Source organism: Lepidothrix coronata, unplaced genomic scaffold, assembly GCF_001604755.1.
Source record: "Lepidothrix coronata isolate B3197 unplaced genomic scaffold, Lepidothrix_coronata-1.0 Scaffold194, whole genome shotgun sequence".
Classification (NCBI taxonomy): domain Eukaryota; kingdom Metazoa; phylum Chordata; class Aves; order Passeriformes; family Pipridae; genus Lepidothrix; species Lepidothrix coronata.
The window spans coordinates 184,502-200,149 of NW_016690374.1; the positions used below are offsets into that span (position 1 = coordinate 184,502).

The 15,648-nt window shown below is 42.2% G+C and overlaps 1 long non-coding RNA gene across 1 annotated transcript; it reads left to right on the plus strand.

Moving 5' to 3' along the window:
- The first annotated feature begins 4,858 nt into the window (after positions 1–4,858).
- Positions 4,859–12,957, plus strand: LOC108505541. The gene is made up of 3 exons (XR_001877561.1): positions 4,859–4,916; positions 8,284–8,854; positions 12,798–12,957. It is a non-coding gene; the product is annotated as an uncharacterized LOC108505541 (long non-coding RNA).
- Positions 12,958–15,648: the final 2,691 nt, after the last annotated feature.

Sequence of the window (15,648 nt, forward strand, 5' to 3'; positions counted from 1 at the left end):
GGGAAACTACCCTTGTCCTCACCAGTTCCAGAGTCTCTCATTTTCTGCACCAAGACAAGGGCTTTGAAAGTTCATGTGTTCCTCCCACACCATTTCTTTCTGTCCAGAGGGTGAATCATTCAGAGCATCTGTGGCAAGAAAGACAAAGCTGTGGTGGAGGTATTGTTATGCTGGGAGATGCTACTGTGCCAGGTCATTGATGAAAAGATAATTACAGGTCAGACTGATGGTTGCTTGATGCCCAGACCAGATGCCAGGGCTTCACGTGTCCTGCATTACCCCCTTCTCTTTTGTTCGAGGATCAGAAGGACACTGCCTAAAAACTTTTCCTAAAATTTCAGAATTGGTTGGCTGTGATATTCAAAAGCCATCTGCATTGCATCTGAACAAAGTGATGCCATTATGCTGATTGCAGGGACTTGAAAACTTCAGCTATTCATTTCCAAACGAAGAGCACAACTGGCTCACACTGGTGAAATTCCACACAAAGTCCCGACATTCCTCTAGTCCTCTTGGGCGCTGCTGGGCTCCAGCTGCAGTCAATGATTGATACAAAGTGTGGGGCTGGAAGCAGAGTACATATGAACGCGGGCCCTTGTGAAATTCAGTTTTGAACCTTCTGTGTGAGGGCTATAAAGGCACTCTGAGCATCCAGGACACCTTACCCAGTTAACCAAAGTCTGGGTTCATGTTTCTCTGCAAAGCTGAGGCAGCTTCCCTATCAGATTTGTTCTATTTCACCTCCTTTGTGCTGAAATAAAATGAATTTCTGAAGTACTAGCTCTTATGTTCACTACACCTTTGCCACCCCAAAAGAATGCTGTGATAGATCCCATAGACATACTCCTGAGGAAAAAAAAAAAAAAGAAAAGAAAAAGCATATCTAAACCATATACCCACTGAATTATTGAAGCAGTGAGAATAACTTTGACTGCCACAAATGCAATTTTGCATCATGGTAAAACATATACATTATTTTCACATATAGGTTGTGTTGTCTGTACTGTGCTGGAGGACTCATAACTCCTGTTTCAAACTGGTTTTGCATTGGTGATTTGGGAAGAATGATTACCCAGTATCATTCTGCAAAGAAAATCAATATGTTGAAACAAGAACATTTCAGTGATTTTGCTAAGTCTTTTTTCCTTGCACATAATTCATTTTGTGTTACACTGGTTTGTTCTAAACATGTTTTCCTAGTGAAGGACATCACTGTCAGCAAATTCTTTGTTCCTGTATGCTAATAAACACATATCTTCACATATTCACAATCATTTCACATGTGTGTTTTGCTCTTTTTGAGGAAGACTGGCAGAGAACTAGACATTGCTGCTGATATTCTTACTTTACCTTCCTTTTTCACATTTTCTGAATGGGTTCAAGCTTTTATTGGCTACAAATACTGTGTAAAGAAAAAGTTCATCCCACCCAAATCATAATTATTTGGTTGCTAAGAGTATTTTTAGCAGCACGATTTGGTAATTGTTTCCAAATACAATAGTTTAGAAAGAGTCACACTGTGGCCCAGCAGTGAAATGAGTACTGGGAAACAGTGAAATGAGTACAGGGAGGGAATGAGGCAACTCACAGCATTATATGCAAGGGGATGGAGCTGCACAGATCTCCCACATCCCTCGCTGTTTCAGGTGGCTGGAAGAACGTGAAATGGTGGAGCTGTGGTCTCTCCCACTGTGCCCACACAACAGGGCAGGCAGCTGCTCAGGTAAGTCAGAAGGTGAGTGCTGTAGTCGCCACAGATCCAGCATCTGTCATTTACTGAAGCAGAGCCATGAATAAACACACTGACCCTCACTCATGGTAGATTACTACCTCATAGCCTAGTCTGTGTACAGATTTGCTGCTCACACAGACAAATGGTATTGCTCTTTTTATTTAGCGTATTTCCTTCTGGAGATACCTTACAGTGGAAGAAGATAGGTGGGAAGAAAGACTTGACAGTAATCTCCAAAGAGATGACACAGTAATCTCCTAAAAAACTTACAAAAATCAAATAATGTTTTAACCCAGTTGTTGTATCATGCTACAACCTAGCTGATTTCAATTTCCCTAGTATTTTTGAGGAACATGATTTCTTATAGTTTGGGTTTCTAAAGGTTAAAAGCAGAAATAGTCTCCTCATCTGTAGCGGACCAGCTGAATACAGGCACTTCCTAGAGAGCTGATGCAACCCATCTCACCTGTTCTTGCTGCTCTGCTGGAGGGAATTCTAACCCAGCAACTCTGTGCAAACACATGAAATTCAGAAAGTGCAGCTGGATGGAACCAGGAAGCGAAATAGTGCAGCTGAGTCTCATTCCCAGATCAATTGGAATGCAAAAGGAAAACAAACCTTTCCAAAGGAGAAAAATAACTGAAAAGATCTGTTTTACCTAGATTTAAGAATGTGGTTGACAAGCAAATCTTACAAAAGAGCATATTAGCACAGAGTAAGCAAATTTTATCTTGATGCTGTTTCTTTAAACTAGCCTGAACTTTGTTGGGAAAAGGTCTCAAACCATTGAGCAATTTCTGGTTTGGGCAATCTTGTTGCTATGCTTCATCGGATAGGCACAGCAGTAATTCAGAAAATGAAACCATGCTGCATCTGTCATATCATCTAAAATTTACTTCAGTTTTGCAGGTATTTGAAGATTGTAAAATGAACCATGTTATCCTGCAATATACTGCTGACATTGGAATCTGGTCTGAACCTGATGGATTTCTATAGCTTTCCAAAGTCAGAGTCTTTTCCCCCCGCCCCACCCTGCAATATATTCCAGTCAATGACACTATTGAAATTCTGACAGTGATTTATATACAGTAACTGACTGCCTTCAGATGAGGTGCTAAACAATTTCTCTGCATCAGGCTGCATTTTTCTCATGAAATGTAGCGCTCTATTGGCAGTCATTTCTCCTCCCAAACCAGAACTTTTATAAGCACTATTTTTTTATAAGCACTTTTAATTTATAAGCACTATTGACAGTTTTGCATGGAAGGCATGGAAAAAATTTATGATAAACAATCTCAGAGAAACATCCTTAGATAGGACTGCCCATGAGTAATATTACTTACAAAAATAGTGTCCATGGCTTGGAAAAGGCTGTAAATATAGTTACCATCCTGGAAAGACAGTTATGCACAGACTTCTCTTCATACGTGCTCTCAGTCCAGTTGAAAACACTGGGACTAGTCACATGACTAAAGATAAACATGTGTCTTAAGTGCTTGCAAGACTGACATTTTCCCTGCTGAACAGAGAGACTCTATAATGAGCACCTCTCAGCTTTGCAACAGAACTTTAAGAATTTTGAAGAATTTCAGGACTGCAGGCTACTTCCATGTTAATGATCTAAAGATATATGCATATACTTTCTTATTTTCACTCTGTATCAGTACCCCTTGCTAATGGCTAGCATGGGTATCCGTCATGCTGAGGGGTCAGAGCCAGCCTCCCAGATCCAGACATTACTGTATTTGGGTATGTGGGGATTATCTCTCATGGAGGATTGTCTCTATTAAAGACCATAATATTTCTGCTTTCATGAAAAACAGTCTCATATGGGGGACCTTATCGCTCTCTACAAAATCTGAAAAGAGGTTGTAGTGAGCTGGGGGTTGATCTCTTCCCCCAGTGAACAAGCAGCAGGACAAGAGGAAATGGCCTCAGGTAGCACCAGGGGAGGTTTAGATTGGATATTAGGGAAAATTACTTTTCTGAAAGGGTGGTCAGGCATTGGAACAGGCTGCCCAGGGAAGTGGTAGAGTCACCATCCCTGGAAGTGGTCAAAAGGCATGTGGATGTGGCACCTGGGAACATGGTTTAGTGGTGAACACAGCAATGCTGTGTTAATGGTTGGACTTGATGATCTTAGAGGTCTTTTCCAATCTTTGTTATTCTATGATTCTTTTTCCAGGCAGTTACATCCATAACTAGGTCAAACATGAACTTTGCATCCAAAAATCTTTTGCAGCTTGTGTTCCAGATGTGAAGTGCCTGTCTGCCCTTCTCTGGTACCTCATAGCCCCCTTGTCTCCTTACCATGGTGAAACAGTACGAAAAACAAGTAATCCCCCTTAAAAACACCCAAGCAAACCAGAAACCAAAAGGAAACTCCACGTAGGCATTGGTAGTGCTGCCATTTTTTGTGCATGGTTAGTCCAGCATGGAAGGAATAACGGTAGGAATAAACAAAAATGTTAATTGAGTTTGGAGTGTGGGGTGAGTGGACAGGCACCTCCAAGCCACCTTCCTTGCCCAGAGAGCTGTGGATGCCTTATACCTGAGATATCCAAGGCCAGGTTGGATGGGGCTTGGAGGAACCTGGTCTAGTGGAAGGTGTCCCTGCCCACGGCAGGGGTGTTGGAACTGGATGATCTTTAAGGTGCCTTCGAACCCAAACCATCCTGTGGTTCTATGATTCTACCTCAGCCCTTTTCATCTCAACAAGTGGAGGCAGTGCCATTCCCTCACCACCTCAGCCACCCCATTCTCCCGCCTGAACCCAGCCGGGAGCTGCTGTGAGTGGAGTGGGTTTTGTGAGGGGGAAAAAGTGTCACTTTGTACTGCTTGTAAACCCACAGAAGGGCGCCCCGAAAGGACCAGCGGGCTGAGGGCAGGCGGCCCCCGCCGCCCCGGTCCCCCTAGGGTGCGACAGCCCTTCCCGCCCTGGAAGCCCCTCCCCCCGCTGGAATGCGCCGGGAGGGGAGTGGAATGACGCGGGCGCCGCGGAGTCACGTGGCGCGAATGGAATGCCAACAATGTAGCGAATGTCCCGACTGCGCCCCGCACTCGGCGCCCGGGACGGCCAAGGGGGAGGATGGAGAACGGCCCGCGCCGCCGCGGCCGCCGCCGCCGCTGAGCCGCGCCGTGCCCACCCCAGAGGGGCAGCGGCGGCGCCGGGCGCCCCGGGGAGGTGAGCGAAGGGGCGCGGGGGGCGCGAGTTCCCCCTCAGCCCCGGGTGTGAGCGCCCCCCATCCCCCAAAACTGTGTGCGCGGAGGGGAAAGTCCCGTGGAGGAGCGGGGGGAGCGGAGGTGGGTCGGTCCTCGAAGCGGGAGTGAGCGACCCGTGTGTGCGTCCGCTCCTGGGGGCAGCCTGGGCGTCCTGCCCGCACCCTCCGACATTTTCCTGACACCCGTGTGACAGCCCAGCCCGGCCCTGGCGGAGGGGGGTGAGGGTCCGCCTGTCCGAGGCCTCTGCCCCAGCAGGCCGGAGCTGCTCATAAATGGCCGGAGTTTGTTTTGGGAGCTTTCCGCCCGCGCAAGGAGTGGGTTTGGGGCTGGCGGAGAAGGGGCTGGTGCTCCCGGCGGCCCGCGGGCGTGGGGGGCGCCCCGCCTGAGCAGAGCCCGCCGGGCGGGTGTCGCGGGGGGCGAGGGCCGGGGGGAGCCGGGCGGGGGCATCCAGAGCCCGCGGGGTCCCGTCTGGCCGCGGTGGGGGCCCCGCTGTTCCCAGTCAGCTGAAGGTCACTGCCAAAATCCAGCACTTCGCCACCCTCGCCGCTGCCTCGTGAGCGGTGTGCGTGTTGAAATACCCCTTTTCCCCGGGAAAGGCACTCGCGCAAATGACGCAAAAAAGGCTCATTTGTAGTGTCCGGGTTCTGCGATCAGTCCCTGCCGGGCTGCTGTGCGTGGGGAAGGTGAGCTCTTTCCCACAGCCCTGCGTTGGGCCAGTGCTTGTGGTTGGCGGTGGGACACGGGCACAGGGTTACTTCTGGACAGTCATGTTAGCAGGAGGAAGGAGAGGAGGAATCGTTTGGGGGAGAATCCTCTTTTCAGTTGTTTTCACTTTTACCGTGTGCCCGTTTACAAAGAGGAGCACGGTTTGTATGATAATGAAATCTCTGAAACGCTTCCCCCCATCATAGACCTCCAATACAAAGTGGACGGTCCCTGCTTCCATGAATTTCTGATCAAAAAAACCCCCAAAGCAATACCCGTAAATTGAGAGAGGGAAGCCTGTTGTAGCAGTTTCTTAAAACTCTTTCCTTCTGCAGTGAGTGCTAGTTCAGCTGACGCCGGTACCCGCACAGGGAAACAGCTCGCTGGCTCAGGCGAGCTTTGGTTTGTTGTCTGCGTCCCAGCTCCACAGAGCCACTAGCACACGCAGCCTGTTGGTGAATTAAGAAACAGGAGAGTGAATAGATAGTGCTGCTGGAACAACAGGCATCAGCATATAATTTCAGTGTGGTTGGTTGTTTGCTGCCAGAGCAGCTATAGGTATTTCTCAAATGAAGCAAAATAATCAATTGCTTAGAAATTGTTTAACTTGATGCAACTGAAGTAATGCTATACTTATTTGAAGTGTCGTATCTTCGGGGTAATGGACAAGCTTCTAATTAGTACAGAACATATAACATTTTGGAAAAGACTTGAACACTGTTTAGTCAGAATGGCTTACAACTCAAAAATAATTCTGAAAAATAATTTCTCCTGATGGTAGGAAGGCTATTGATACATTCATGCTGTAGGCAAGGTGCAGATTAGATGGATTTGGAGTTATCCGAATCCAGACATACAGTCAGAAATGCTTAGACAGAATGAGACACTCCACATATCTTTTAAAACATACAATCATCTTATTTTTTTGCTAAAAATGCAAATCACAGGAAGATTTTAAAAAGCAGGCAGCTTGTCTTTCTTTGTAAATCATCTGTAATATTTAGTGTTCCAGTTTCTTGGCTTATCTTACTTATCTAGTTTTAAAAAAAAAAAAGCCATGCAAAATATGAAACAGGTTTGCACTTAGCTCCACTACTTACTGTTGTTGTTGCTCTCATTCATACTGTCTGAACGACCAATGTTTCTTTCTGGTTTAGCAGTATTGTAGATGTAAGCCTAGGAAGTTGCCAGCTGGCTTGACCCAGCATTATTAGACTTGGCCTTAGGCTAAAGGTCGCAGAAGTTCTTTATGTGAAGTATGTGTGTAAGTGGGAATGCAGTCTTTTGCTGCGAAAAGGTGGGGGTCTTGCAAGCTCTCCCAGTGTGTCCGAGGCCTGAGGATTGGCACAGGGACTGAAAAGGAAGAACAACCTAGATGCCTAAACGCAGCCATATGGTGCCTGCTGCTGTCAGGAAAAGAAAGACAATTATAGACTAATTAATTGCTCCGTATCTTCTAGCTAGTTATGATGTAATCTGTAGAAGGCTGCAGAGAAACATGCAGTGTGTTACCATCGGCAGTATTTGCGATTTGAAAACAACTGAGCAGAATTCTTACTTTACCAGCGCAGTGGCTGGAGCACCATTCAAAGTCACTTTACGAGTGCTAGTGGCAGCAGCAGAAGCAAACTTGCATAGGCAGCATTGCTAGATGACATTTCTGATTAAGTTGTCTTTAATCCTGTTCCAAATGCACCATTATTTAATGTTTCTGATGATGTAATGTTTTGTGATGTACGAAAACTTAGTTAAGGTAGAATTCTTGCTGTAACTTTGTGCTTCACAGGGATCACAAGCTGCACAGTAGCTCAGCTGCATAGTTGTTCTCTGCTGCATGTCAGAAGAGGTGCATAAAGCTGTCTCAAAGTCTTTTTTTTCTGTGTTGGGATGCTGTCTGCTCTGGTTCTTTGTCTTCTGCTGTTACTGTGCAGCTCCGTTTACCCCTCTTTTCCCTTTCTTCCCTATAAGGCACAGCTAATGAAATATCATATACCCCCTCCCCTCCTTTTTTTTTCCCCCTTCGTCCTTCCAGCTCTGGAGAGAATTGTTACCTTCAGGCTTTGCCAAGATATTCATGTGGAAAGGCAAAATATCTTGTCTTTCTGTTATTTGCTTTGTTATTGAAATACTAGAAGTTGCTATGGTTAGAGTCATCAATATTTCCATTATAAATCTTCTTCATAAACTTCTGAATCTAGGCTCAGCTAGTGTAAAACAAACAAAATATTAAGTGAGGAAAAAAACATTTCAGAAGCATACTCTTCCCTAATTATGAAATAGCATAGGCTTCTCCGGGATTTGGTTATGCAATTGGGTGGGAAACTTGCCACAGTTAGGGTACTGTAAAATTCTTAAATGTTGTAGTTTTTGAAGGTTTTATTTTAATTTATTTTGAAAATTAAACTTAAAAGAAAAATGAATTATTTATTGATTATGTTGAGAAGGCCTTTTGGAATCCTGTTATTGAAAACAGATAAAGTGAAAATCATTAAAGGGTATCCAGCTGTGACAGATTAAGAGGTTAAACTGATTCACTTTCACTTGATTAATTGTCATGCTGTCCCTTCAGAGGCATTCACACTATCAACTTAATTCCATGTACTTTTTGTTTTCTTTTGTTTCAGACACTGTCGGTCTGCAAAATGATGATTCCACGGATTTTCATTTTCTGTAGGAAACGTGAAGATTTTGAGCTGAAGTAAGACATTGGCAGAAATCTCTTGAGAATTTTGCCTTTTTCTCTTCAAAGGATTATGTTTACAAAAAATTGAAAATATCAAGTGACGCTTTTTTGAAATAATTTTAAAAAAACAAAGCATAAAGCTGTATTTATGCTCAGAGAAAACTGGATTAACAATGAGGCCAAAGACTTTTCCTGCTACGACATATTCTGGAAACAGCAGACAAAGGTTACAAGAGATTCGAGAAGGTTTAAAGCAGCCATCCAAATCTTCAGGTCAGGGACTGCCTATTGGACCAGGCAGTGAAACTTCTCTGGACCCTAAGATTTTAATAGGGAAGGATGCTGCAAGGCAACAGCAGATGAGACAAACGCCCAAGTTTGGACCATATCAGAAAGCTCTGCGGGAAATTAGATATTCTTTGCTGCCCTTTGCTAATGAGTCGAGCACCACAGCAGCTGTTGAAGTGAACAGGCAGATGCTCCAGGAGCTGGTGAATGCAGGTTGTGATCAGGTACGTACCAGCTTGGAGGGGAGGGGGTTGTCACTGCTGTCAAAACAAGTTTGCACTCAGGACTGAAGAAAGAATTTTGATGGTGGCTGTCAAAATAATAGAATCATAGACATGCACCAATTCCTCTGGCAGTCATGTTGCTGTATGACTAGCAGAGTAGATGGACTTCCTTTTGAGAGAAGTGCCTAGTTTGGGATTAATTCCTGTTAAAGACAGTCATGGTGACCTCTAGGATTCTTTTATGATTTCTTCAGTTGATATATAAGACAGGGTAACTTGCCTTATTTTTTTTATTTCTTCTTTTTTGTTCTTAATTTTTCTCTGCAACAGCTGTGAGTAATAGGGTGGAATTTTGTCTAGCAGATCTAAGCCCTGTTCATTGTCAGAAGCAACTGTAAGAAATGACAGAGACAGTATATGGTATTTGAAGAAGCTCCCTTTCTGTTGGCCAGAAGCAGGTGGAATTGGCTGGATGTTCAGCAAACAGCAGTGGTTCAGTACACACCTGTTCTTCCTCACCTCTCTCCTTCTATTAAGAGGTGGTAGCCCTGCTCAGGGTGTAAAGGTGATTTTTTTTTTTTTTTGGTAATTCTGGGATTGATACTGGAATGTTTTCTTAATTCAAAGACCATTCACTTGGTGCAGAACACAGTCTTTTTGTGTTGATCTATCTTCATCTTGCTTGTGCATCCAGTATTGGTATCGACTTTCACCTCTGTCCAACAACAGTTCAAAATTTTGCTTTTTAGAGACAAAGTGCTGGTTTGAGTTCAGATTCTGATTGTTGTAGGAACAACTTTTTTTCCATGTCATTAAATGGCAGTTGTTGACAAGCTGAAACATTTCCATTTATAATCCTTGATTTAAATTGGAGAGATTTAAAACCAGAGTGCTTTCAGTGGCATTTCCTGGATTTCAGAACTTAGCCTCCATGTAGTCATGGCAGAGTGTGAGTCTCTTGACTCTCCTACATTGTGTTCTCAGTCTGTATAACAAAACTAACATCAAGCATTATCGTAAACAGGGTGCATTTCCCTGGAGCTACATAAATACTAATTAGTGCTGTTTCTATTCCAAGGCGTTTATGCTATGTGAGGTAATCAGAGCTAGAGCAGGTTGCAGATCCAATGAGAAGGGCTGCAGTATAAGTAAACACTTCCTAGTCCAGTGAACCAAGATGCTGTACTGAATTATTTAAGTGGAGGAACCAAGGATTTTCTCTGATCTTAAGTACACCATGAAAACAGTGTGTTTTAGAACTCTACCCTCTAGAGTTCCCTAGCTGTTTAGGATGAGAACATTCCCTGTGCGTATGAGCCAAGGTTAAATGAGCACAGCTGGATTCTGGATTGGAAGTGCACGTTTGGTAGGTTACACGGACAAATTGTTCACACATAGAACAGGCTCGTTGAACTGAAATCTTGGAAAGTACTTTGAGCACACTACAGCCCAGTAGTGTTAAGCCAATGTATAAAACAGAAATATCTGACCACCTGTTAAATCTCTTGGTATTTAAGGAGGTGTAATGGACTATAAAGTTTTTTATATATTTAGCTATTTTGACTTCAGTGTTCATACAATGATATTGTTTCTTATAGAGCACTGAGCCCAGTTCTGACTCTGCTGTGGAGATTTTTGATACTTCCTTAAATTTATCTGCACATTTTTGGTTGTTTTCTTTTTTTCCCCTACTCATTGGCCGTGATCCTTCCATCCTCATACTTAGCGTTTCTCCCAAGGTTGACTTGTTGCCTCGAGATGGCATTATTGGGCCTATCCCTTAGCCATGTTTGGCGTTCAGCTCTAGGCATAAGCAGATCACATTTGGCTGGAGTCCAGATAGAGATTTCGAGACCGGAATCCTGTGGCTAAAAATGCTGGGTTTTCTAATGTGAGTCCAGGCCATAGGAAGGTTGGCTGTCCTGAAGGGCTGTGAATGAATGGATTCTCTTGAGATGGTTTGAACGGTATCTGGCCCTAGGGATGGCATGGTGTAGGGCGATAGACTTGATTACTCTCTCTAGTTTTTTCCCTTCCTGAGCTGTTTTGAATCAGATGCCGAACTGTTTCAGATCATGATGTCTAGTAAATTATTAATCCCAAGCTACCCTGTCCCTGGTTGTGAATCAAAGCCTTTAAATGCCTATCACATGGACATTTTCTGTAGCCCTGTAGCTAACAGATCTCTGATTTGATGGAGAACTGAAGGCAGCTTCACTTTCTTTGGGGATGATTTTATATAACTCTGAACCCAATGCTAGTGTGAGGTTGGTAAATGGGCATTGAAGCCCACCTCCCATCTTTGCCCTCAAATCCCAGGAGCAGAGGTTTTGAGGTTAAGGATTTCAGTTCATGAATAGCTAATGGTCTACTCGAGACTTCCTCTACTGCAAGTCTGCAGAGTACAAGATCTTACACCTCCCCATCCTGCTTCATGGTACACAAGTCAGCTGTTCAACAGCTGCAACCCTCCTGAAGTTGGCAATTGTCATAAGAAGCTCTAATTGTGAGTGTTCTAGGAAGCTGTGAAGAATGAATAGATAGCTATAACATTCGATTTGATCTTATGGGAACTCCATTTTCAAGTTGAATTTGGGCTGATGGTTTTTGATGTTCTAGATGGAACACTGAAAAGTAATCCTAACCTTGTGGGTAATCTGTTGTGGTAGACACCATGCAAGGATCAGGATTTTTCTTCAGTCTGTCTATTAGGCCACAATAAGGATTTTTGGAAGAGCGAAGGGAAGCAGTGGCAATTGAGAAGGAAGACAAATTTTAGAGGCTGGGGAAAGGATACTTCTACTTATTACTCTTACTAGCTCCACTCATATGGTATAGTTAGTTTTTAACAACAACCATTTTACATCTTACAAGAGATGTTGCTTATTAGGGTTTGTAGCAACCTGTTCTGCCTAAATGACTCTTAAGTTTTAAGATGAAGTTGAAATTGGTTTAATTAAATAAAAAGGAAACATAACATTTTAATACTTTACTGTTGCTCTGTGAAAGACTCACACAGCCAGGAAATCAGTTATAAACCGCTTGGTAAACTTAACAAGTATATGAAATGCAGTGTAATTCATGAATTAAATACCAAATTCTTGTGTCTTTCAGTTACAGTCGTTGTAGGTGTTACATGTGAAAACAGATTTTTTTTTTTACTTGTTTAGAAAGTTGCCAGTGTCCTTTTAAATGACCCATATTCTTTCAGAAAGATTTATTTTTCAGCCACTGTGCAGTTTATGATTTTATAGTGAGATCTGGTCCCCTGAACTTAATGGGGACTTTGCAATTGACCTGAAAGAAGCCAGAATTACTCACTTTTTTTAAAAAAAGAGATAAAGAACAAAATTACATGCATAATTAGTCATCGTTTTTCTGAAACAAATGGAGTAACTTGGCTGTTGTTTACTTAAGTCATCTTCTCAACAGTAATTGTTTAGTGAGTTTGAATCAAAAATAATTAGTGCAGCCTAAATAGTTTTGAAACTCGTAGAACATGACTGCTAAAGACCAGATCTTTTTTGTTGCAAAAGCTTGAAGCCAAAAGCACTCCTAATATACCATTCTTTAGTAAATAAAACTCGGTCTTGGAAGTGTAACTTGCAGTCACTGTAGAGGGACAAGAGCACGGAGCATCTATCCTGTGGGATGGTAAACCACTGGAATCACCTGGGGCAACTGGATGGTGTTTGGCGTTTGGGGTGTGGTGGTAAATGCAGCTGCTGTTGTGGATTGAATTTTTCTAATGAATAGATGCAATTGAGCATATGATCAGTGACATTCCAGCAACCTGAATGGGCTGTACTGTACTTACTGTACTTCCTTAGAGCATAAACAGCCACTGACATTGTAACTTAGAGTGGGCTGCAGCAGTTCTAGATGAACTGTGGAATGTTACACACTTGTCACTTTTGTGGTTTTTTTTTTTCTTTCCCTCAAGCAAACTTTCCTTTGAGCAATGGTGCCTTTTCTGGGTGAAGATTTCTAGACGTGGTTTGTTTGGGCAGCTGTTTTTAAGAAAAAAAAATCGTGTTTTAAGATTTTTTATAGGCTATGTACCTCCAGTAACATGCTATCCACTGTACAACTATGGATATGTGAGGTGAGGAAGTTCTTACACTTCTTTTTTTTCAGAGGCTTTTTAAAATATATCTGTAGTAAAACATGTACACCCCACCTGTGCTAATATCAGGACATTCTGAAGGGGAAGAGCTGTCCATTGATCACTAATCGTATTGTCTTCCTCAAGGAAGTGGAATGGTGTCTGTGGATATTGTAGTGTGTCTTAAGAATATCAAGTTAACCAAATTGTCATCTGTATTACACTGAATTAATGGGATTCAGTTTGTAGAGGTGGGGTGGGTTGAAATTCTATTCTGCTTTTGCTGTTTTATATAGGATTTTTAGGTCATGCTGGCACCTATGATCCTTGTGCCATCTAGCAGTGTGTTACTGAGCAGTATGACTTTTCATCATATTGTTGGAGTGATGAGAGGAAGTAAATACAATGCAGAGTTTTGTTTTAGTAACAAGTTTACTAAAGGTTTGGTGTAGTATAATATCTGTTGTGATGTATTTGTTAAGAGAACAAGTCTAAAAAGACAGCTTGCGTTCAAGGTGAAGGGCAACAAATTTTGTAACAGCTCTGAGCAAACGGGGGAATTAATTTCATAACATTGGCCTGTCATGTAACAAAATTTTGTGTTCTGCTTGGGTAAACTTTACCTGCATTAGGAGTTCTGCCTGCCCAGCTATTTACCAAAACCTCCGGGGTGAATGTCTTACTCATTCTCTGGGTGTTTCTGTTCAGATTGTTTTGTTAATGAAAAATGACTGAAGAATGAGCTGTTGTAAGATTGCCTGGGTTATACTGTGAGACATACATTAAAGGTGGTAAGAGTCATTACAAGCTATGTTGTAGGTCAGGAGGATATAAGTATTCTTGGGTTACAGGGAAGAAAAAAGGGATGTTCAAATGAGGGCACTTACTGCTGAATGCAGGAGAAAGGTTTTATTTTAGCAACTGAAATAGATCTGGTAATTCAGGCCAGCAGTCTCCTGTGTGTTCCATTTGCATCCCTCATTTGAAGGTAAGTTGTTCACTCTGCCTTCTTTTTACTAGGTGTTTTGAGAGCTTGTTTCATAACCTTTTCCTATACTTTTTTCTTTCTCACCTCCCTTTTTGGTTTCAACCTTTTTCTCATTTCTCAGAAGTTTCCAGTATAATCCAGCGTTCTTCCATCAGAGCATTGTAACGGAATGTGTTTTCCCACTAATATGCCTGAAGTGAGTGCCTTAAGTGATTTCAGTTCTTAGTGGCTTCAGAAAAAAAGTGAGTCATAGCTTTCCAGGGGCTGAAAGCAAGAGGCGAGGATTGCTTTTGAGCTGATACCTGCTGACACCTCTCTCTCCTAAGCCCTTTCTCTTGTCTCCAGACTACCTGTGTTGCTGTCACTTCTTGATGATACTTAGTGAATATACTTAGATTCTCTGTATCATGTCACAACTCCCACAATGTATTTGGGAAGGGGTTCTTGATATTGTTCTGTATGAGCATGGCTTGGAGTATGCTGGTCCTGCAGAAGGAAGAAAAGTATTTTCCCTCAGAGTTTTCCTAGTGGTGGAAGTATTCCTTAGCAGTATAATAAGTGATTGAATGTTCTCCTTCCCTTGACAAGATGTGGCTTTGTGGCAGATGGTCAGTAATATGGCACTGAACAAGACTACATTATGTTTTAAAGTCTGCCCATTATTCCTGTTGGACTCCTTTCTTCTTTATCTAACTGTAGAATAAATTACCTCTTGGTAGTAGGGTTATGTTTGAAATGACAGAACAGGAATCAGATGCCAGACTTCAACTGTAGATAAGTGTGAATCTTAAGTTATGTTAAACCAGCGCTTCCCTATTTCTCATATCAGATAAACATTGCAGAAGCTTGGGAGTTAATATAAAAGTCTAAAACTATGTCTTGCTGTAGCAGGGTACAGGATTAACTTGCACTGGATACTTAAATTGTATTTATTAAAATTTAATTGCCAGGAGAATGTTGGGCTGTGGATTTTTTTTTTAATAAAAAAAGGAAATGGCTTCTTCACAGTCACTAAAAATTCTACATAAGCATTTACTTCAGTCTGCGAATAAAAAAGCCCTTGTGACCAAAAGTGAAGATTGCCGTTATTATTTTAACAGGAAGTTGATATCACAATAGTAGTAGGGTGTAGCTGTTCCTTTTGCAGTTTTTTTTGTTTTTCTTAGCCTAAATCTCTGCTGTTCTTTTCAGCTTGTATCTGAGAGGAACCAATGGGATTTTATAACGAGACTTAAAATAGCATTTCTTCTATTGGGGTCTGAGTGGTTTTTGGTTGTCTGTGGGATTTTTTTTTTCTTTCTCAAAAAAATTGAATGATGTTTTTAAACTTAGAGAGATTTCAGTAGCACTGGATGCAAAACTTTTGCATGCTACAGTCTTTAGGGGCAATCCAAGATGTGCATTTAGAACTTATTTTGTTCAACCTAGGAATGCTTTCCTGGTAGTTGCTAAACTAAATAAAAAAATATATTAAAACTGCCAACTGAATATCAGCAGAATGCAAATAAAAGCCCATGGCTACTTTTCATGTGATATAGAGGTATGTGCCATATTTCTGTGGAGTGATTTTTATTATTATTAATTTTCCTAAAGCATGGGCGAATATCCATAAAGTAACTTACAAGAACATTTCTTTTTCCCCATTTTTTTCTTGCTGTGCCCCCATCTCAAGCAGACCACAACCTGTTGGTGCTCCCAAGG